The following is a 22675-nucleotide window of genomic DNA, read 5'->3' as shown; positions in this document are numbered from 1 at the left end:
TGGTGTTTGGTATCTTTGAGATTCTTGGGGTGTCCTGCCCACAGCCAGGAGTTGGGCTCAATGATCCTGAGGGTTCTCTTCCAACTCAGTATATTCTGTGATTCTTTGTTTCTAACTCACAGAGAATTATTTTTTTGTCTCTTGCACAGGTTTCATTTACATTGCTCCTTCTCAGGATTAAAAAAAGTGTTGGGAGAAAGCTGATGACTTTTTGAGGCCTTCACTGTATTACCTGACTTCTATAATCCCACTGACTTAAATCAACTGATTTTCTCCACTCTGAAACTAAGCCTTACTCAGTCTTATCACACCTATTTATCAGCACAGTTCTGTTCTGAAAAGTTATTGGCTGTAGAAATTACAGTCTTCGTAATTTATGATATTATAATATAAGCTCTTTTTTGCCTGGAGCACTAGAATTTATTTGTGTTTGTATTTACATAACATATCTATTACTTGTGGAAGAGACTCCATTGGTAATGCTGAAGAGTAACACATGGAATGCCTGCACAGAGCAGTGGTTTTAAGGTATGTGCCATCTTCTTTAAGATCCTCTTGTGAAGCTGGCTGTTCCGAGAGGCATCCAGAAAGGATTCCTTCCTTTCTTCTTTTCCAGTGTATTCCTGTGTTTTGCAGTGTATACTACCTGAATAGCATGCTTTCTCTGTGTGTATGTAGCATTTGGACTTCTGTGGACACCAATAGGACTCTATGGCTCAACTTCAGTGCATTCATCCAGAAATACACACCCAAGAAAATGGGGCCATGTAGGAGTATGTCTGATACTGGTGAACATACTCACTTTCTGTTTGCTACTTTATCAACATTCCAAGGCTGAGCATTTAGAAATGTAAATCTTGAAAATTGAACCAATGATTGTTGATTCATTGCTTAATGCCTCCAGACTGCTGATTTGATCCTGTAGATGTGATCAGTGCACCTTCTTGCTTAACCTTTCTGTGTTATGACACCCTCACTGTCATATCTGGAATCCATAAGCTATTGGTGCTCCATTAAATTCATCCTCTGTTAGCCAACTGTACCAACATTAAGTACCAAAGAAGCAAAACAAAGGTTCTGGTCTTGCTCTGAAGAATTTAACTGCTATAAAGGTGAAAGGTTGTAACTGAATTTAGTGAAATTGCTCCCAGAAAAGTAGCTGGTTTCTGAAGGCTTGTAGTATAAGAGTGGGCGTAACGTGAAACTCATGCAAGCGTGCTCCCAGTTTTTAGGATCTTCTTGCACGTAGGAGTACTTTCAACATGTATGTGTGGTCCCAGGGAAAACAGCAGGATAATGGTTCTCAGGTAGAGCCTCTGCTTGTAACAAGAGAAGTGGGTGGACTCCAATGCAAACAAAAACGTGTCAATACAAAAGAGCGTGGCTTCCGTGGACACATCATCATAATCTTATGCTTACTCTTGTATCTTAAATTCCAATGGAATATCAAGAGTTCTCAAAATGCGATCAATAAGTTTGTCTTAAAATATGACATACTGAAATACAGCAGAGTGTCTCGCTTTTAAAAATGAATGGGATCAATACATTTTGTTTAGATCTCCACAGTCATGGAATTGATTAATCTTTAATTCTGAAAGGTAAGTGAAAGTCCCTGAAACGTTTAATATAAAATTACATTAAGACATTCACTATAAACACAGTGAACCCTATGCCCTAGAGATGCCAGGAAGGAACGTGGTTTCCATAGGCAATGCTTCTTGCTCTGGATGCAGTGTCTCCTCTGCAGGCTGTACATCCAGCATGACATGTTAATGGCACTGGGTGTCTTTTTAGTGCCACTGGTTGCATGGTACTTGGGTGTGACTTCGGCAAGGTGGTGCATCATGGGCTCCCACAGTTACCTGTGACTTGCAGATAAACAGCAATAATTTAAGCTCAGAGTGGAAGTGTTGGCATTGTGTTTGAGCACTAAAAATTTACATAATTCCTTGCTTAAACTGTGGTGGCTATGTAGGAAAGTTCTGCTAAGAATGAGTATTTCAAAAAATATCGGGCTTGACTTGAGCAGTCTGCTTCAGAGGCAGTTTAACCAGCTTTGTGCCCATCAACAGAACAGTCATACAGTTTTTAGCAGGAATTTTTCTTTTTTTTTTTTTTTTACCAGTCAGCTGTTAGGAGACCCAAGGCTAACTCTGTCAGTGTCTACTGATATGGGCATGAACTTCTATGTCACACTGCACTGCAGAATATTTCACTCATCATACTTATATAACGGAAGAAGATGGTCCCACTTCACAAGCAAACTTCCCTTGGCTGTAAATGTCTCTGGAACACTTTTTGTCCTAAAGTGAGTGTTATATATTCAGTTGTAGGTGGTACAAAATGATTTGTACCACTCTGAAGCAAAGGTGGTTAAAAACAACCAGCTAATGTTAGTAATAAAAGTGATGTCCCAGCAAAGTATGTCTCTAATATAACCTTAATAATCCTTCCATTGCCTTCTAAACACTATACTTGTTTTGTAAAATGTAATTTTGGGTGAGTCAGAGCAATTTGTGAATATAGGTTAGAGTGAATATGTTTTCCTGAAGAAAGTATCATGAAAAAGAATCATGCTTCATTGTAATTACGCATCCATGCCTTATACAATTTACAGTACCCATGCCAAGATTTGAGAGCTTATTTGCTAATTGCAGACGAATATGCCAGTTAATTAATTAGGAACTACGCACCCTCAGTTGTATGTATCTATCATACTGATATAATTTATAGTGATGCATTTATCTGCATAATTTATTGTCCATGGAGGGAGGTAACCCATGCTGTTTATTTAAGGCATCTAATTTAGGTGTGATTTAGCACACCAGAAGTTAAGAAGTTCAGTTTCCATGTTAGATAAGAAGAGCAGGTACCTCTGAGGACAATTCAAAGCAAGCACATCTGGACACATGAATGTGCTTCTCCTGGTGAGCAGCAGCAATGAAACAAAAGAGTTTATCTTATGAGACAGGATGAGCACTAATCACTAAGCAGTCTCATGAGTTTCCAGGCCTTGGATTCAATTCCTCCTTGTCCTGGTTTGGCACTGACCTAGCGCCAGGGACCCACGAGAGCCACTCACCCTCCTATGCCACCGCTGGGCAGAGGAGAGAAAGAAAAAGTTAACAAAGGCTTCATGACTTGAGATAAGGACCGGGAGAAAAAAAAGACACTTCAAGGGCAAAACAGGCTTAGCTTAAAGTTACAAAGTGAATTTATTGTTAACAGAATCAGAGCAGGATAATGAGAAGTAAAATAAGCCCTTAAAACACCTTTTTCCCCAGCCCCTCCCTCCTTCCACCGACAGCGCAGGGGGACAGGGCACGGGGGGTTTGGTCAGTCCATCTCCGAGATTTCCTTCCGCTGCTCCGGAACAGGAGTCTTCCCCCTGCGAGGCCGTGGGTCCCTCCCATGGGAGACAGTTCTCCTGAACTTCCCTGGCGTGGGTCCCCTCTCAGGAGCAGCAGCCCACCGCCCCTGCTGCAGCCTGAGCCCCTCCCACGGGCACACAGCCCTCCCAGAGCTGCTATGTTGGGGCTCTCTCTTCCCACGGGGTGCAGTGCTCCAAGGGCAGGCTGCTCCAGCCTGGAAGCAGGGCCCTCTCTCTCCACCGGGTCTCCCACTGGAGCACAGCCTCCTCCAGGCATCCACCCGCTCCGGCGTGGGCCCCTCCCCCGCGGGCTGAGGGTGGATCTGTGCATCCCCCAGACCCAGGGGCTGCAGGGGCACAGCTGCTGCACCACGGTCCTCACCACGGCCCGCAGAGGAACCTCGGCTCTGCTGCCTGGAGCACCTCCTGCCCCTCCTTCTTCACTGACCTTGGTGTCGCTTTGTGGTTTTCCCGACATGTTCTCACCTTCTCCTCCCCATGACTTTGTTTTGATTTTCTTCTTAAATATGCCATCACAGAGGTGTTACCAACCTCTCTCATTGGCCTGGTTTTGGCCAGCAGCATGTCCATCTTCAGAGCCATCAGAGATTAGCTCTGCTGGACAAGGTGAAAACTTCCAGGAGGTTCTCACAGGACCCCGCTGCTACCAAAAACCAGGCTGAGAAAAACCAATACACTCCTCATCCTAGGTTTTTTATGTGTCCATGGAGCACTTCAGCTCATTCGTTCTGCTTCCACCTTCTACTAATGAAGTGACTGTCTGTCCTACAAGGTGACAATCATCTGTATTTTGAAAATTTGATTCTTGCTTGCTGAATCTTGATTGTCATTTTGTACACTTCTTGGGATAGTGTTTAGTTTATTTATTTTCTCTCCTGTATTATTATCTGCATGCCATAGGAAAACAGGAATCATCTGTGCTTTAGGAATGACTGTAACTGGAACACAGCAATGGTTTAGTATGTATAAATATATATGTATGTACATAGTTGAGCATCTAGGTATAAGCTTAAATATATGGTCCAGGACACTGCAAAGGCAAAGTGACGTACATAGTGTCACTGGTTTTGATACAAGGCTTTTAAGAGTTAGCAATTTATCAAGGAAGCAGGCAGGATCTTAACTTTTTTTCCTATGACTTATCTGTGACCATAAAGATTTTTAAATTAAAATTTTTGCTGAGCTTTGGAGGAGATTCTCACTTACAAAGTATTGCCCCAAACAAAACTAGAAGTAGACAAAAACAGGTACCTATAAAGGAAAAGTATACATCCTGTTCTGTAACTGTCCAAAGTTCACCAGGAATGCTTGTGACGTGCTAGTCAGAATATATTGCTGGCCAGTGACATATAAATAAATAACAAATCATGTCAATACATTTGAGAGATCTTAATAATGTTAAATAATTGATTACTAAATACATAATTTGATCGTTTTAATTAATAATATGCTGTAGTGTGGAGTTCTGTCATGGTGACCCCAAGGTCAAGACCTGTAGTTTATGGACTATTAATTAGCCATTAAGTAATTCACTCATCTGACCTGCAAATCTATCAGATTGATGGATAGCAGAGACCTTTATGTTTCTAATAGGTATTCTATTTAACTTTCAAAATTTTCAAGCAAAGTTTGATCCCTGAGTAAAATGAAGTGAGACGAGAGCTTAACAATTTTTTAAGGCTATTTCATCACCTTTCACTTGAAAGCAGATATTAACTTGAAGAATACCATTGCTGTCTTCACTGTTCTCTCAGGACTACTGACTGAAAGGTACAACTACTACCTTAATTTCGTTCCTTTAAAAAGAGGAAATCAAAATGATTTTTACAGATCTTTTGAATGTGTAATATCAAGCATAAATTTTAATTGCACTTCATTTACTAAGTGGTGCATTACCTCATCCTTTGGTTTTAACAATGGATTTTCTATAAATCTTCATATGGTTAAACATGATAAACTGTTCAACATATCATGGAACATGGCAGTGCTTATTAGCACTTGAGAAGTTATCGATTGCTTATCTTGATTAATCTTTTATGGGTCTCTGTAGTATTAATTCCACAGAAAAGGCTTTGGAAGTTCTGTAGCATTAGTCTCCTCATTCATACATTCGCTTTCAATTACATGGATTTCTTTGACTGCTCTTGCTAGATTAATTATAACCTCTTTGTCACCAGATCTTGCTTTCAGTTTATCAAAAATTAGAATTTTAATGAAAAATACATATTTAAAAGATTCTAAGAAAAAGTGGCATTAATGAGATGAGATGTTTCCTGCAATTTGGTGAAAGGAAGGAATTCTTAGGTTTCTGACATATAAGGAGGAGAAGTGAATATCAGTTTTAGAGGCACAGTTTATGATATATGGGTTTTGCCAGATATTCAGCTGCTTCATTTCAGATACAGCCTGGGAAGTATCCTCTCATTTTTAACTTAATGACAAAGCTTTTCTATAACAAGCAGTAACAGCTTTATCATAAAGCAGAGACAGATTGCTGTTTGCTCACCAGTTTTGTCTTCAGAAAGGTAGGTTTCCTATGTCCCAGAGAAGTACCTGCTCTGCTCAGCTTTAGGCTATTAAATGGAAATCTTGGTATGTCTGTATCTTCTTTCTGTTGAAGAGTGAAAATATATTCTGTGAGGCAAACTTTCATGATGTCTTTGGTTTTGGAGAACCCTAAAAAGAGCATAACACACACAAAATTCACTGGTAGGTAAAGGGACTTGGTAAACAGAGATCAATCGAACAAAAACATCCTAAGAAACTGCTTCAACCACAAGATCTGAGAACTTAATATTTTGGTTCTAATTTGATAGGATGTTATCATTTCATGGTCAACTACTGATGAATACTTGGCCGCTGTGACTTTGTCTTCACCATCCCAGTGTATTCTTGGTCTCAATCTCTGCTCTCCTTATACTCTGGTTTTTCATTCACTCAAAATATGCATTAAATGAACACTGGGATTCATGAAGGGGGGAAATACAAGGCTTTGTACCTGCTAAGTGTCCAGCCTGGACTGCTGTGTGGCAGCATTTTGGACTTTGCATTTGCTACCTTTTGCGTGAAGATATGAAAGAAATTTACATTCATCATATGTGTGTATTAAAACCTTAAAGGATTGCACAGTCCTAATCTGATGCTGTGAAATGGCAACAGGAGGGTGTGGAACTTTCCAGTGATTTAAAGTGGTGTTGATCCTGCTCCAATTCAGAAGAATGGAAAAGCTGTCACTGTCTGGAATGGACAGGGGTCAAACCGGTGTCACTGTGGCAGCACTTGTAATGATCTCACTTTCTTATGGACCTAAACCATTGGCAAGAGCAACAGAGCTCTGAAGTAAACAAACAAAACCCCCATAGCAATAAAAGGCTGGCTTTATTCTGAGTTAACATCATATTGAAGGAGTAATGAGTCATCTGCCCTATTAATAATGGGCAGATTTTCAATACTAGCATATTTTATTGTTATCAATCCCTGTTGCATGTGTAGGAGCTGGAGTACAGCCAAAAGGAGAGGAGGAGTAGAAAGGTCCCTTGGTTTCATAGGTTAAAAGAAAAAAACAAGCAAGCAGATGAGCTCAATTCCTGTTTCTATTTAAGCTGAAATCAAAACATCTTTTGACCTTGAAAAGGCCAGTATTCCACCCTGCATGAGGACTTTTCCCTTTTCTGTAACATGCTTTTATATGCAGTGCTAGTTCCTGCGAGCTCTGCCATCCTCACAGATGTGCTGTGGGAGAAGCTTAACTAATCCTGGTCAAGGTCTCCACATGGCAGGTGCAGGTGCCATAAGAATGCAAATCATAGACAATATTGATGACTGACTGAGTACACATGGACATCTGTGAAGGAATTTAGACATAAATGGTATTTAGATATGCATTGTATTCCTAGGAACATTTTGTATTATGCATTAGTTCTGAAAGCTGTTGAATGTTAACTACTGATTATTAACAAAGTTGCTCCATAGGCAGACTAGGTCACTCCTCCAGAGACAATGAGCAAAGAACTGGACCTGGTGTCTTCCTGTCCCTAGCAGTTTTGTCAATCACACCATGAAGACAAAGATTTCACCACACAAATCCCTTGGATTTCATGTAGTGTCAGAAAGGGCTTAAAGGCAAATATTTTATTGTATGAGAGTGTGCAGGACACACAGATAGAAAGCAACCTGCTATGCAGTTCTCAGTAAGTTGGCATAAAATAGGATTTATACTTGAGCTGTAAACTAAATGGATACATTAACCACAAGATCCCTATAGGGAAAGGAAGTGGGCCATGACTCTAGTGTAGCCTGAGGGTTGTGGCAGCAGCTGCAGAGCAATTGTTCGTGTCATGCAAAATGTTCATCTTGTCTTGTTTCCACATGGGTCTCTACAGAGGGAGAAAGATTTTATTTTTTAATAATATTGAGGAATTTTCAAAGTAATTTTCAAAGGGTAAGCACATGATGTTTCATATTAGGATATACTGTCAATGAAAAAAAGAGTGGTCTGAAAGAACACTCAAGTTTGTCTAACTTTATTTTGAAATAGTAGATCAGGGAAATGCCTTCTAAAGTCAGGATGGTAATGTTATGTCTCTAAATTAGCCTCAGTATCAAGGTTATATGAAAAAGTTCTATTTTTCAAGTTGGCTTTCTGAATGGAGTAAGCAAATTTGATAAATAGGTAACTAAAGTGAACTGCTGCAAATACATGGCATGTCCATGTGAAAAGCATGGAATTTGCGCAGGGAAGAGTTTAGTTTGAAATTTGGTGAGTTGGTTTAAAGTTTTACTCTTTATCGCTCTGATATTTTGAGGTAAGGGCCTTCAGCTTCTACTTCAACCTATACAAAAATGTGCATGTGCAGCACCAGTATGTTTCTTGTGCTGGACATCACTTGTGCCTTCTCACAGCCCTTTAACATCTGCATGCTCAGAACATCTGCAGCATATTCCAGCCATCCTCTGTCTTGTGGTGCAGGCTCCATCTAAAATCAGGTAGGGAGGTCATGTGAAATACTTTGCAATATTTGCTGTTTGAGCGACATGCTTTTACTCTCTTGCACTGTGGTTTTTTCTTTAATGAAAGGTGCTTTTACTTGAAAAACAATTTTGTAATTGGGAAGCTTTTTTTCTCAAAAACATGCTACACAACATCAGAAATGGACATGTTAAAATTAATTTTCACTTACAATCTCTTCACTTAAAGGGTAACCCATAATTCTCATAATACTCACTTGAACTTAATGTTTTCCTGTCTTCTAATGGACAGTAATTGAGAGGGATTCATCATCTAAATTATACTCTAGTGCAGAGAATCACTTAGAAAAATGGTGCTATAAACTGGAATCTCTATGGTAAAAATCAATCTGTGGAAGCTGGTTAGTTTTAAGGAAAGATATTACCTGTCTGTTAGACTTACATGTAGCTATATTATGTTTATATTAAATTTGCATATGGAATGTAAGTCCATCGTTTTTCTAATATGAATTAAAATGATGGCCCTCATACTAAATTTATTCTTTTGTTTCCACATGCTTCCATGGAAGTCTGTGTCTTCTTCACTGGCATAACTGGATACAGTTTGTAAGATTTTAAGGATGGCCTTACCATATTAATTACACTTTTTTTTCTGCTTTCTGGATTTCAAGAAGGGACCTTTCTTATTCACATTGAGTCTGTAATGTTTTCCAGGTGACTGCATTTACTAAAAGGAAAATCCTAGGAAGTAAAACCTGAGGTAAGAGCACGACTGCTTCTCCCACCTGCACAAGGGGATCCTCTCCAACTTGAATTCCTCTGTTGTAGCAGAGTTTGGTCTCTTTCTAGGGAAAGATCACCAAAATGACTGTGAAAAAGCCTGCAGGACACCTGGAGGAAGCCCCTAACTCATGGGTTGTCAGATGTTTGCGACTATGTTTTTGGAAAGGGATCGTTTTGTACCAGCCCAGTCCTTAGTCCTCCTCTTAATTCCTAGCCAGGGCCTGACCCCAAGGATATATGGATATCACCCTACCAACCTGCCTATTCTCCACTTCTACTTCAATGAGAGAGACAGAGGGAGATGTATGCCAAGGGTACCGCTTCCCCAAATCCAGCCTCCAAACTCTTCTTTTCCGGATATTTGGTGCATTCCTTCCAGCTATCATCAATGTCCAAACCCTTTGTTTCCCAAGTGGCTGAGAGCAGCCCTAGGAAATCTGTGGGAAGACCCAGGGACAAATGCAGTACTGAATCCCTGTCCAATAATTTAACTGGAAAATATTTCTCTATTCTCTTCCTAGTCTCTTGCAAACTCCAAGGGCCAGTAGGGCTAGGTGAAAATTTAGCAATATGTACTGAATGCCATATTTGAAAATTATTAAGAAAGTCATCATAAAAGACAGAAATGAGTCTCCTCTGACCAGACCTGACCTTGAAATATCCTTCTCTCCTGACACATCAGTTTTTGCTTTCAATGACTGTGAAGCATCTTTCTCTGAGAAACTGTGGCTATTCTTTTTGCCGGTTTGTAAGGAAGACACAAAGCAATTTCAAAAGCTGTCAGATTTTAATGACTTCTTCAGGTTAAAAAATACCCTTTGTTTTTCCAGTAACCACTAATATTTTAAAGCACTTTCATAAAAATCTTCAGCACTTCAGGGAAATGGCTGGTTTTATATATCTTTATTGGAAAAAAACCCCAACAACATATCTCTCCAAGTCCAGGAGCCTTGATATATGAGGGATTTCCTTTTTCCTTTAAAGAAATCAGTACTACAACCTGTATTTTTATTTTTTCCTCCTCCCAGATTTAGACAGAAGCAGCCTGATGGTGTCTGGTGCTATTCTTCTCCTTGCCACTTATGTATGCCTGCTCACAGACTATGATATCACAGCTCATTAATCACAGCAGGTTGGCTGTGAGTGAGATCAGAGTGTGGGCCAATGCCAGTGCTCCTTTCCTCTGATTCATCAGGTGATTTTTTTTTTTCTTTCTTAGTTTGGTCACAGAAGTGTATAAATAGGAACAGTATTCAATATTTTATCCTCAGGCTAAATTTAAATGTTTCACTGAGATCAGGTGGATAAGATGGGCTGAGCATCTAAAGTAAGATTCGTCAAGCAGATAAATGAAGTGATGGTGCTAAAATAATGTGTAGCCAGAGAGGTTTTGTTTAATGGCATGATAAGGGAGTCTATGCCAGCTTTTATAAAGAAATGTGTAAAAAAATAAGGAGTCTTCACTTGCTTTACATTCTCACGCAGGGGCCAACCTATTTTCTTGGGTTTTTGTTAGTGAGCTACAGCAGGCAGTGAACTACAGCACTAACTGATGTCCAGATCTGCTAGCAGGGTTACCTGGCTGCAGAGAGAAAAGTCAGATAGTTACAAAGTCAGGCAAGGATTACCCTGAACGGATTATTTAGGAGCCTCTAGGTTTTCTTTAACACTGTTCACATTACTACTTACTATACTTGGGAGCATAATCCCAAGGATAACTCTTGGTGCTTGAAGAAAATAAGTTGTCACCAAAGGATGGCAAAGAAGTTCTGGAAAAGAAATGTTGATGATTTAACTTGCATCTTTGTGTCCCTTTGCAAGTGGGGAAAAGAAGCCAGGCAGGTGATTGAATTAATGCCCCTTTTCCAAAAGGTTGTTAATCTCAGGTGGAGCATCTTGGCTAAATGAGCATTCAGCCTCTTCCAGGGGTAATTTGTCTGTTCCAGCATGACAGCAGTGCTAGGACATTCCTTCAGTTTTCCAGGCATTCACTTAAATTTTACCTTCCTCTGAGCAAGTTCTGAACTGCAGGAAAGGACACTCAGTGGTTAAGGACTGAAGTGTAGCTGCCTCCATTCAAGGCAGATAAGGAATATAGCAAGAGGAGCAGAGGAGTAAGGTCTTGACAGCCTAGAGATGCCAATCTGCAAGCAGCAATGTTTGAGATAACACAGAGAAGAACACCGCAGGTTTTTTCCCTTTTCCAATGACAGCATGACTTACAGTGGGAGTACTGTATCACTGCCAGCAAGAGCTAAGATGATGCACCACAAAGTACAGAAAAAATGCTCATTGTTTTAAATTAAAAATTTCTGCTCTCTGGAAATATATGGCTGGTCCAGGCTACTATCTTCACAGAGCAAAAGACGATTGATTAACAGTGAGTGACTCCTGAAGGAGCTCTTTGTTTTTACTTTGGTGGCAGTAGCATGGCAGCAGCTGAGTTGCAGCGGAGTTGTGTAAGAGGGAACCCAAGTGTTACCCAGTGGCACAGAGGGTTCATGAATTGTGCATTTGTGGATAAACTGTTATAAAATCATCTAGCAACCTAGTTCTCAAAATAAATCCCTTTTATTCCTGTATCTTGATTACTGTGAGCTTTTCTGTTTGCTTTTCTACTTATTATGAGGGTTTTGCTTTCTTGTTGTGCATCCTGTTTCTTTGTTGCAGCCGCTATAAAAACCTTTCTTGCTTATCTTTCCAGCTTTTTTATTCTTCAAAAAGCTCATTCTTTCCTGCTTAAAAAAAAAAAAAAAAAATGCAGGCTTTTCATTCAACCTTTTCACACCTCTGTCAGTACCAGGCTGCCTATTCTTGCCTATGATTCCTTCAGTTTCTTTTGAAGCCAGCCACATCCATTTCCCTATGTGTCCATAATTTTATTTTCTCTTCTCTGATACAAAGAATTCTGGTCTATATCGCTCTGTTCTTTGTGACTCAATCTCTTTTTTAATATCTATTTCTGATGTTCACCTTTCAGGGAGCTAGCTCACTATCTTAAATAGAAGGTTAGAGATGCATAGCAGTGTTTATGTTAGCATAAAAAATAATTAAATAGACTGGCCAGTCTTGCCAGTTCAAGCCTTTGATTGTGCATTATATTACTTCCTTTCACTCCATACTTGGTTTGCATACTCTCTCAGATGCTAAGCACTTTAGGCAATCTAATTAAAAATGTTTGTACAGCACCTTACCCCAAATGCCACATAAGGTCAGCCTGGCCAATCAGCAGTACCATTAGCTATCTCATGCCTCCAGAATTTGGAACTGCTCTTCCTTTCCTCCTATGTCAAATCTAGCTGCTCTGTGTTTACAATTATTTAAATAAAAGTTAAATTTGGCCCAAATTTTAGTAAAACATTCTTACTAAGGTATTGCAGGGTAGTCAATACTCTCACTGTTTCCTGCTGTGTCTTTATTTGCATGTTAATGGCAGATTATTGTTGTCTTTTCCAGTGTACTTCCCCAGAGACTCTATGCATGTTTTTATTGATTAGTTCCTCTTCATTTAACATTTAAATGGATATTTTCAAATTGGTGCAAAATTATAATAGTGTGTTTGCTCAAGGCATTTAACTGTGGTATTAGCAGAATCATCCAAGTCTGCTGATTATGCATGCTCCGTACAAAAGAGTTTCAGGACTGCAGTGCAGACCTGCAATTAGGTCTGAGTTACACAAGCAGAGGAATCCCAGGCCAAAAGCATCCATAATCTTATTTATTTTCCCCAACTGTTAATACAGGTGGAGTATGAAACCAGAAACTACATGTTATCGTAAAAAGAACATAAATCTGAATTTGTAGCCTTTAAAAAAGTTCCTATTACTATTTCAGTTTATCTAATTGTTGTATGTCCATCTTATCCATTATCTAAGTTATCTCTTTCTGTTGTTGTAGAAATTAAAGGTTTTATTAGGTGATCCTGCATGAACTTACTGCATGCAGTAGCAAAAATTTTTGCCGTGTGAACATTCATTGTAATGACTGGTTTTCAGCTTTAATACTATGGGCTGCAATCTCACCAAATTACATAGAATTCATCTGGCCTCACAGATATCTAAGTAGAAGAAGCATAGAAGTAATAGAATAAATAATAATACTTTATTAATCTAACTTTAAGGCAGCAATTTAGGAGCATCTGTGGGATATACTGGCCTTTCAAATTTGATTTCTTCATTGTTTCTACAATATTGTTTCCCTGTTGGTTTTGAGGCCCGAGGATAAGATCATCTTTGCTTTATTCCTTCTGAGTTAATCTTATTTCTAGCCATTGCTCTTACACAGTCTCAGGTTGACACTGGGTGCCTTCTAGCAGATCCCAGCTGACAGTTATAACCTGTTGAAAACACACATGACACTACAGACATTTTCACAACAGACAAACCCAGCTTTTCTGGGTGAATTAATTTTCATGAATTAGAAACATAGAATCATTTAGGTTGGAAAAGATCATTGACTCCAAACATGTCAGACATTACAATCTCCTGTGGTCCTTTTTTCTACATTTGTCTTCTTTTCCCTCTGTTTCAGTGAAATAAATATAACTATTCTGCTGAACACTTTCTCAGTCTTGCCCAAAAGGTGCTTTTGGGCTGAGTAACGAGTCTGGCTTGGAAAGCGTCTTGGTGCTTGGGAGAGGTGTTACCTCTGTCAGTAATGTTCTATAGGTGTGTTTCTTACCTCACAGTAAGTTTTGGCATTACTGCCTAGGCAGGTTGTAGATCTGAAAGTTGAAGGTTATGAACAATCCTAAAGTCATGACAGAGCAGGTTATTTGTTCACCTGATGTGAAGGAGTTAAATGGCAAAGCTCTGAGTGATCTCTGGGTGATGCACTGTGAATGAATAGCCTACACAGGTAACTGTCTCTTGGGAGAAAACAGAGGTTTTCACCCCATTCTGTGGAATTGGTGGAACTAACACTAGAATAGTTTTGTACAAAGAAAACCACTTCATATTTCAAATAGAATTGGCATGTATTTGCTAAAACAGGTATATTCCTTGAATGTCTAATCAAATGTTCTTTAAGGCTGACATTCCAATGCATTGTGATCATTTCAAGGGTGGCATCTGTATTTATTAGGACACTTAAATGAATGAATCTCAGTCTTTCTTTGGTGGCTATAAGGAAAAGTATCCAGAGTCTATCCTGAGCTGGGCTGCTCAGGAACCTGCAGCAGGAGGAGGGCGAGGGGTCCCAGAACCTTGTGTCAGGGAAGGAGGCAAACACAGAGCTGTTGCATGTCTCTGTGGTTCAAGAGGACTCTGAATATCGTTCCTTTATGCTTTATAAAAGAGTTGCTGAAGACAGTTTAACACAGTTGGACCAGGTATGTAACATAGCTAAAGCCTGGAGAACTGGGGCACTGAAATCAGGCTCTAGCTGGTTACTGTCCCACAAAATCATGTGTTGCTTACAGGATACAGGATCTGAAATTACGTAAGGATCAATTAAAGGTTGAGTTTTGACTTTAACTGTGCATTTCCTGGCTGTTGTCAGCTTAAAGCAAGCCCTAATGTTATTTTAATGTAGTTTGGTGTGTGGAATGCATCAAAGTAGGTTATATATTGATTGCTCAAACCTCAAAGCTCTGGAGGTAAATCTCTACTGAGAAGTGTCAGAACTTCAGTTAATATGTGAATTGATAGGCATAAGATGTCACTATTGTGCTTACTGCAGAGATAACATTTGTGTTGAAATTTTAATGCCTATAATATTTAGCCTTTCTAGATTATGGTAAGCTAATCAAAGAAATTTCTCTGGTATATAAATCACTGCACACTACTGAAAATTGTAGACAAGATAAATCAAGATTTTCGATCAGTCTTCAATCATTCTTCCCAGCAGTACAGAAAATAAAGTTCATGTTGTACTTACAGTTTGGTAGCAAGGAGATGTTTAACATCGAGGCTGGAGATTAACGGTGACAAGTTATATTGTGCAGAATGTGAAACAGTGTTTAGGCTGAAATATTAATTTCTAGATTGATGTAGAACTCCATAATTGAGGCAATAAATCAGTGCTAAAATCAACTGGATTATGCATCATCTCAGTTAATGCTCTAGGTCAACACATTCAAAAACTAGTCCACAGTTTTAAAATCTGGAAATTACTGTAGGAAGGTAAATCTATTTTTACAGAATGGATTATGTTATCAAATGTTGGTAGCATTTCACCACAATAGCAGAAATTTTTTTCAACTCTTCATTTTCACACACTGTTTCTCTTTTTTTTTTAAGACTTACGAACTGTTTAATTAAAAGGTTTGTATCCAGTCAATAAAGGAGGTGATTTATTTCTAATGAACATCTTATTGTATTCTTCAGTCTCTTTTGCTGTTTGTGAGTTATCTGCACATAGTTTTTGACCTTCAACATTTTTTTATTTTATGGCAAGATTTATTTGAATACATTCCAGCCTATGAACTGCACTTACCTTGAAATCAGAGTTTATCATTACTGCTGTTTATTCTGCATGATTGGCCACCAAAGGCATGTGGTTTGTGCTTTTTTTTCCAGTTTCTGTGCTGAAAACCACAGAAAGCTTTTAGGCTGCAGCTACTTCTGCCTGAGAACTTAGGTCCACAGTGGGTAATTAAGTACAGAATAATCTTTGTTAATTAACTTGAATAATAATATATAAATAATCTAATATTAAAGCTGAAGTCTCCTCTGGTATCAATAAAGCAAGTGTGTTCAGAGCAAGTATTTTCAGTGGTACTCAGAAAGGAAAAGTGGAAAAGTGTATTTTTTTTAATAAAAGTTTTTACAAAGGAATTTATCACACATTTACCAGCAGAGGACTGTGTTGGTAAGCTCTCCCACATTTAGGGTCTTGTTGATGGGAAGTATGTAGGGGTCAGAACTACATTTTCCAAAATGCAATTGATTAAAAAAACCCAAAAAAAGCAACCAAACAAAATAAACCCCAAAAAACCTTCTCCTGTCATGGGCTGTGAAGATGCATGCTGGGCTTGTAGTGTTGGCTGTCAAAGCAGCTCTGCATAATCTAAGGGTTCCTCTACAGACTGATTTATCAATCGTGATTGCTTTGGGTTACCCTGTGAAAGACTTTTGGCCAACCAATCTCTATATTAAGTCAATGGGACAAAAAAATTGTGAATTCAGAGACAGTGAGTGATTAATTTCCCTTCATGTTACAGGTGGCTTTCCAAAACTGATGAAATGAAATGGTTGTCTGTCCTAGGTGGACAACTGAGAAAATGCATCATGGTTTTGGCATGATACATTTTGGGCAGATTAGAAAATACTCTGCTAATTAGGGGAATTCCAGATGTGTACAGGAAGCATATTTCAGTAACCCACGATTATGCTGGGTTTCATTTAAAGCTATTTGCTTGACTGCCAAAGTGTTTTATGGTATGGTGCCAACTGTAATATATTCAGAACACGAGCTAAAAAAACCCCTTCCAAACTTTGATGCTGGATGAGTTCTTATGATGGGAACACAAAGAACCATGAAAACCTCAACATGAATAATTAAGGTAAATAGACAGACTTTTGTATTGTGATTAAAACATAAGGAACTTTTGGGCATTAAGAGCTATCTAGAAATTCAAAACTTCTTAAAACAAAAGCATGTGCTGTATTATCTCTATTATCTATTACACTACATTTTATTATGAGCTGACTTGCCTTTTCTTTGTGGAAGGAGTACACTGCCATTCCATCATTACTTCCAGCCTCAGAGAACTACTGTCATCTTTTGAAAATACATCAAAATAAAAGTCACTGGCGTGCTAATGTTTTCAATAGAATCCTTAATAATTTATAGAGTGGAGAAAATGATACAAGTTATATTTTTTATATACAATGATACAAGTTGTATTATATGCACCTGGGAGTCTATAGCAGAGTTTTGCAAGAATCATAACCTGTAACTTCATAGTCGAAGTGATATGTGAAACATCAAGAGTATCCAAAGCTCTTACAAGGGAGCGAGATTTTGACGAAAGGTTGTAGGGAAAAAAAAAAAAAATAAACAACATTGAACCTGTGACTCCCAGCAACAGAACTGCAAGTGATGAGTAAAGACTGGCCAGAGCCCCAGTTCAGGCATCACTATGTAAAGTCCTGGTTTTAAACCACTTTAAAACAATCTGGGGCAAAATCCCAGGCCTGGCTGTGATTGCTATCACTGCCTGAGAGAAACTTCCTGTTTGGGTGCACCTGGGTGATGGCAGCTTTTCTGAGTCACTTGCCAGGAGCTGCTCCCACCCCACTCCAAAGGGTTCTGGGGAAATATTGTCAGCCCACAAACTCCTAGACTGAGGTGCAAAGAGGCAACAGAACTGTGGAAAATCAGTGAATTCCCTTGTACTTTGGTTTTGGAGGGTGGGACAGAGATGCCTGCCAGGTCTGCATGTGTCAGGGCTTCATCTCCTGACCTTTCCCAGGGCTGGATGAAATATCCTCGGCCCTGGGATGGGAGCAATTCCCTGCACGAGTCAGCCAGCGCGGCATTCCAGGCGTGTGCCAGAAATAAGAGTACAACAGCATCTGCAGCCCCTCTTTCCCCCGAGCCCAGCATAATTAGTGTGGTCGGGGAAGGAGGGTGTGGTATCAGCCAGCTGCCGAATTAATTAATTGGAAGCTGGAAATGCATGGATTGACTCAAGGGCTGCTTTGAGGTGGGCACTGGGGGATGGATTTGACACTGACCAGAGCCAAGGAGCCATAGGCTGGGCTGATAGCAGCTGGCATGACCTTCTGAGATACCACTGAGGGCCTGGCTCCCAAAATAGTTTTAATAGGTTGCAAATTTTTGTCATTGTTAATTGCTTTGTTTATAATCCAAATCTGCAGGGTCGTTTTGTTTTAATGAATCCATTGTTGAATGGCAGCTAAAACATTAGTCTGGTGTCAGGTTTCATTGCCTCTGCCTGGGTTATGGTGTAAAAATGTAAATAGCTATTTCCTTTCTCCAGCCAAGGAGCAGCAGAATCTGTGGAGCACAGGACCGTAGAATAAGAGCAATCTTAGGTCTAAAAGACAGAAGAGGAGTTTGCAGAACTGTGTCTTCCTCCTGCCTCCATCATAAACTTCTTGTTTAGCCTTAGTGGGGTCATTTGAACCCTGCATAGCTGATCTCCAGGATTACAAACACACAGGGGCAATAAGGCATATTCTCCTTGTGTCGGGCCCTCCAAGAGAAGGTGCTATGGGAAATGAAAGAGATCATTTTTATTTTATTGTGTCATTCAGCATCTAGCATTGGAAAAATCCTACTGCTGCTGTTTTACTCTCTGCAAAGTGTGAATCTCTGGCACAGGGATGAAACACGTTCCTAGATAGATGCATAATCTCATGGAGATGGGGCTCAGTGTAGCTAGAACGTGTGTTTGTTGTTTTAACCTGGAGAGCTGTGTTGGTTCACCCATACAGCTGGGGACTGGGGTAGGCTCTTGTGCTGCATGAGCAGGGTCATCTGCATTGCAGTGTCTTCACAGGTGGTGAGCAGAGGAGGATAAGGAGATGTGATCTGCTCGTTCTGCTTCTGAGCACTATGAATGGTGTGTTTGCTCTCCCTTTTAAATGTGTGGTTTTCGGTCTAGTGTGTGTTAGATGGGAGCAGTGACTCTGCTGGCCCAGAGTGCAAGGAGAAGCAGGACCTTCCATCCACTTGCTCTGCTCCTCCTTGAGGGACAGAGGGGTGGGAGGAGAGACCCAGGCCTTCAGCTCTCCCTCTAAAAACAGGTGATTTAAACCATAAAGTTGCCAGAAATGTTCCAAAACTAGAAAGTCCCCAGCTCCTGCTGCCACGTCTTTCTTCTTGTGAAGTTCCCTGTCCTTGTATGAAGGGTGGGGAAGATGCCCATGTGCCAGCTCCTCAGGAGCTTCTGGGGGTCAGGTGTTGTGCTCCATGGATTTCAGCTGAAGTGGATGTGCCGGGGTGGAACAGTGGCACTCCCTTGTCTGTAGCCACTGCAGTCTGTTGGTGCCAGAGGAGTCCTGGGGCAGCTCAGACTGTGCTGGTGCTGGTGTCTGAGATTCGTAACCTGTACAGAATTCCCAAGTAAAAAAAAAAAATCTGCCTTATCCAGGGCAATAGGGTGAAGAGAGGAAGAGAGGTGATGTGATAACCCAGATAAAGATGTAAGACAGATAATGCAAAGGCTTCATAAATTAGGGCATGAACAAGTTTAGTACTTCTGCTGAGACAAAAACCCACTTCTTTTTAGAGAATAAGAGCAGCACTGATCAGAACAGTGCAAATTGTGCCGAAGTTGACAAACACAGAAAATTGCTCCATCCTCTTACTTGTTCCTGAACCTTGACAGTATTTCAGTTTCTATGGAAATGCTCTCTTAGGGATTAATCCCTTCTCATCTCAGGAGGGTCATCTAAGGCTGACTTGGGAGGAGAAGATGAGGTGACTGATGGGGTCCCTGAGGCCAAATACTTTCATGAGCCACAAAAAGGCTGTGGGTTGGCCCCAAGCTGGAGGGGACCTGGCAGTCATGTCTGTGATCTGCCCGATGACAGAGCCTGTCCTTGGGTGGGTGGAGGTGGGTGAGGGGTGCAGGCAGCTCTTGCCACAGTTCCAGCCACTGCCTGAACATCTGGGCAGCTGCTAGGAGCGTGGGTGCACTGCTGGGCCACTTGAGTCTGAAGCCATAGCACTTAACTTCCTAGAACATGCTGCGTGTTTGTGTACCTGCAATAGCCATTTATAATTAATTTATAATCCTGGCATGCTCCTCAGCTTGCAGATGAAAAGGGAATTTCAATCCAAGATGGGGTTTGCCACGATGTTGCAATAATTGTTCTTTACTGTGTATCATTTCTATAAGGCTCTGTCAATCAAGGAGTTCAATGTCTTCATTATTCTGTAGGTGCATGTCACGCTGGAGGGGAACACCAGCAGGCTCAGTGTTGGGACTTGTCCTGAAACAGCTACAGAGGGAGCTTCCCTGAGAATCGACAGAAACTTATCTATACTACAGGCCTCTTCTGGAACGTCAAAGTAACATCTTGAGTTCAGAAGCCCTTAATGAATACACCAGACCAAATTCTGCTTCAGAATATGCATGCGCGGCTCCTATTGAAGTAAATGGGCGCTCTGCCTGCATCTGAGATAAGGATCTGGCTTGTAGCAAGACTTAAAGGGGTATACACTGGGTTTTAATGGACTGTCGCCTACAACAGAATTAACTTTTTAGCTATTTTCAGTTATTTCTAGTGTTGCAACAGATTATCCTTCTTGTTTTGCTGTTACATCTTCTGCATACTGGTTTAATAAGGCACAGAAATGGAAATAAAGCAATCTGACCAGAGAGTTTATTGTGGTTTCTTTAAGGCAATGTCAGGATATTTTACAAGCTTGCAAAATTACATTTGTTACACTCCAATCATCTGGCAGACCATAAACACTCTGGAATATTTTAGTTAGAGGAATGGCAATTTTTAAAAAAAACCTAGGTAGGGAATATGAGTTTGTTTGAAGAATGAGTGAATTTACCTAACATCTTTTCATTTTCCTTTAATTTGGCCTGTTTGGCCTTTAAAAGCTGTGCCTCTGACATCTGTTTTTTCTTTGCTGACACCATTCAGGCAAGTAATCAAGAAGTCTGCCACTGCTTTCGCTGCACTAAAATGTGTGTGTGTTTGGAAATTTCAAACCTTTTCCAAGGAGAAAAACGGTGAGTTGTAAGAAAGAAATGATGAAACAGGATTAACAAGGTAACAAATAAAATAAATTCTAAAGGTAATACTTCAAAATAATGGAAGTTAAGACAAGGGAAATATACCACTAAATTATGAATGTTACAAAAAAGAAATGTATATAAAGAAGCAATACTAAAGCAGAGGTGTGATTCTGTTTCCTTTCACAAAACCTAAATACAGGACTATTTGAGACACCGTATCTGTGTTGAAAGAGTGACATAGGTGAATACCGAGTGTGGAGCCCAGCCACAGGATGCCAATCTTTCTCCGGAGAATTGGTAATTCTGACCCAGGATTAATGTCCCAGGTTTCTGGGCAGCATTGAAACATGCAATTTATAGGCAAAAATTCTGACAAACATGAATACTTACATACATTGAAATGATGGAGAAAGCTTGAGATAATGCAGGCTTTCCTATGCTTGTATTTGGAGCAGCCTCTGACATGAGTAAATAACAATGAGCTCTTCCCTAAAAGGGAACTCATAGTGGGAACTCTTAAATTCTGAGTTCAAGACTTTGAGATGAATGGGATCAGGTTTAATGCCATTGTCAATCTGTGAATATGCCAAGTGTGGACTGGGTGTTTCTTCAGGACTTATGGTAAATTGTGGCTCTCTGTAAAGAGAGTCAGTTCTATATGACGTATCTATATGGTAGACCAAAAAGAAAAAGAGAGAGAGAGAGAGAAATCTCAACTCAAAAAAGACACATGCATGTATTATTTTGGACCTTTATAATTTATGACTACATCATGCCTATTACTTTGACTTGTTAGAAATACTGTTCCTCTCAGTAAAGTTATAAATCCTGCTCTACTGCAGCAAAGCAGTGTATGTATGTGTAAAACCTCTGGGGTGGATCAAGAAAGGGACATTTCTGTTCTCATTGTCTGAGTATGCGTGGAGAATACAGCTCCACAATATTCCAGAAAATACTGTGCCAATCACATATAATTGGGATAGTGAGGAGCCAGTGATGGGAGAGAAGCTGTTCCACCAGCAGCAGAATTTATAAAGTCTAATTTACTTTATTTTTTTATCTTTTACAATGGACAGTCCCATCTCTCAACTCGCTCAAGCAAAACTGGAGCTTTTTCTTCACTGGGTAATTTAAAATACCTCCCTCTTTGGTTTTTCCACCAGTATAATTGTGCTGAATCCTTTCTCGCAGTGAGAGCTGAAGATTCATTCAAGTACCTGTCCTCTGGGTGATTGCTCACTTTCATTAAGGCATTTATGAACCTGGCCTTGCTAAAGCTGTGCTGCTCTTTCAGATAAGATTGAAATATTCCAGCAGCTTTAGTGATTGTGAGGAACTGGATGAATATTGTTTCCTTCATACACTGGAATACAGCAAAAGAAGAAGAAAAACCCAAGCCGTGGGAACACAAATTTTTGAGCTGAAAAGATGTGTGAGGGGAACATCTTTAAGAAATGGCAGAAGAAGGAAAAATGCATCATATGCAGGACTTACAACTGAAAATTCTTCAAGGGAAACAAGCATGTCCTCGAAGTGCTGAGCAATAATACCAGTGAATGCCCTAAAACAGCAGGTGAATGTTATACACGCTGGAGGCTATATATCACAGTTTTCAGGAGATGAGCTGTGCAAATACAAATCATCCCAAATCATGTATTATTTTGGTAACTTTGCTCTTATCAAACCCACTGTTACACTGAGAGCACCCCATGCCTGTTTCGAGATCAGATGGAGAGAGATTGGTGAGCTGTGATTGCAGAAGCTGCAGCTGGTAGGTCTCTATTTTTCACTCCAAGGAAAAGATGTTTGTATGAAAATATTTATGGAATAAGTATTGACAGACATAAACACACTCAAGTTCTCAG

At 40.0% G+C, this 22675-nt stretch overlaps 1 long non-coding RNA gene across 1 annotated transcript; it reads left to right on the top strand.

Annotated features, from left to right (window-relative positions):
* The first annotated feature begins 468 nt into the window (after positions 1 to 468).
* On the top strand, positions 469 to 20602 carry LOC109144001. Its single transcript, XR_002044474.1, has 3 exons — positions 469 to 528; positions 9074 to 9119; positions 19998 to 20602. It is a non-coding gene; the product is annotated as an uncharacterized LOC109144001 (long non-coding RNA).
* Positions 20603 to 22675: the final 2073 nt, after the last annotated feature.

The sequence above is a fragment of the Corvus cornix genome, chromosome 2 (assembly GCF_000738735.6).
Source record: "Corvus cornix cornix isolate S_Up_H32 chromosome 2, ASM73873v5, whole genome shotgun sequence".
NCBI lineage: Eukaryota > Metazoa > Chordata > Aves > Passeriformes > Corvidae > Corvus > Corvus cornix.
This window is presented reverse-complemented; position numbering and strand designations above follow the sequence as displayed.